Source organism: Pinus tabuliformis, chromosome 4_2 (assembly GCF_031772625.1).
Source record: "Pinus tabuliformis cultivar Carrire ecotype Pingquan chromosome 4_2, CPIR1, whole genome shotgun sequence".
Taxonomy (NCBI): domain Eukaryota; kingdom Viridiplantae; phylum Streptophyta; class Pinopsida; order Pinales; family Pinaceae; genus Pinus; species Pinus tabuliformis.
This window is the reverse complement of record NC_142304.1, coordinates 684,864,619-684,866,422: the sequence shown is the minus strand read 5'-3', so window position 1 is coordinate 684,866,422 and position 1,804 is coordinate 684,864,619. Positions and strand designations below refer to the sequence as shown.

Below are 1,804 nucleotides of genomic sequence, written 5' to 3'. Positions count from 1 at the left end.
ATAGGATGTTGTTTGTAGATCACTTTTTGAAACCTTGTTTTTTAAGATACCTGTCAAGATGATAATACCATGCACAAGGAGCTTGTTTTAATCTATACAAAGCCTTCTTAAGATTTCAAACAATATTTTTAATATTGCCTAGAATAACACGGCCAGGTTGGTTGAGATCTGTCTCACTTCCACCTTCTTCAGTTTTGAGGGAGAGTTCTTCGAGCAAACCTATGGGGTTGCGATGGGCTCACCCCTTTCCCCTGTCGTTGCTAATCTGTTTATCGAGGATTTTGAGTCCAAGGCTCTTAACTCTTCCTGGCTTTTTCCAAAGCTGTGGAAAAGGTATGTGGATGACACCAATGTCATCTGGTCTCATGGCCAGGATGAGCTTGATCTCTTCTTTGATCATCTCAATAATCAATCCTCAGCCATTAAGTTCACTAAGGAGCAGGAAGTTGATGGATGCCTTCCATTCCTTGATATTCTTATTTCTAAGAATAGTGATGGTTCCCTCGCCCATCGAATTTTTCAGAAGAAAACTCATACGGAGCAATATCTTCATGCCAGTTCCCACCATTTCCCGGCTCAAAAGATGGGTGTTCTCAATACCTTTGCTACTCAGGCCCTAAGGATCTCGGACAAGAAGAGCTTTGAGAAAGAAAAATCCCATCTGCTTGATGTCTTTGTTGAGAATGGTTATAGTAGATACATGGGTCAGAGGGCTTTCCTTAAAGCTTCCAAGAATTCTCTGACTAAAAGGGAACCGAAGGAACGTATTCCAGGTGTCCATCTTCCATATGTTCAGGGGACCATTGATAGAATTGGAAGGATTCTCAGGAAGCATACTATCCCTGTGACCTTTAGGCCCCTGAACACCATTCGTATGTCCCTCAGATCAGTGAAGGATCCTATCGACCCTAAGGATATGAAAGGTGTTTATATGATCCCTTGTTCCTGTGGGACCCCATATATTGGGGAGACTGGTCGCTCCATTAATCAAAGGATTAGCGAGCACGCAGCGGACCTCAAGCATAGGAGAGCTAAGTCTTCCGCTTTAGTTGAACATGCTGAGAAAACCAATCATCATGTTTGTATTGAAGAGGCTAGTGTTATTGCTAAGGTTTCGCATTTCCATCATCGAAAATTTAGGGAAGCGCTTGAGATTGAAAAGAGGCCGAGCAATCTCAATAGAGAGGATGGCTAGAAAATCAGTAGGTGTTGGGTCCCAGCACTCTCTTCCTAAGGTTTTTTTTTTTTTTTTTACTACTTTTTATTTATTTATTTATTTTATTTTTATTTTTATTTTGATTTCTATTTTGATTTCTATTTTGATTTCTATTTCTATTTCTATTTCTATTTATTTATTTATTTTATTTATTTATTTATTTATTTATTTATTATTATTTTGATTTCTATTTTGATTTCTATTTCTATTTCTTTTAAAATTTGGACCATTTCTCGATTTGTGCGTGTCATCCTTGCGCAGGGGCCATGCTAATCTTCTCTGTATCGTTCCAATTTTATCGGATGTCTCCGAAGAGACTATTTCTATTTCTATTTCTATATTTTTTTATTTTTATTTTATTTATTTATTTATTTATTATTTTTTTTTAGAGTTAATTTTCTCATTTCTTATTGTTATTGATTCTAACAGCTTATTACTTCAGGTATTTTGTGACTAATACTAATTAGCGTATAATTTTAATAATACTTCTAAATAAACACCCATTTCAATTATATATATATATATATATATATATATTACTTCATATATTTATAGTTATGCATATAATTTATTCTTATATTATTAGGT

At 35.1% G+C, this 1,804-nt stretch overlaps 1 non-coding gene across 1 annotated transcript; it reads right to left on the bottom strand.

Annotated features, from left to right (window-relative positions):
- Window positions 1-1,431: 1,431 nt before the first annotated feature.
- Window positions 1,432-1,534, bottom strand: LOC149171301 (U6 spliceosomal RNA). The gene has a single exon (XR_016259915.1). It is a non-coding gene; the product is annotated as a U6 spliceosomal RNA (small nuclear RNA).
- Window positions 1,535-1,804: the final 270 nt, after the last annotated feature.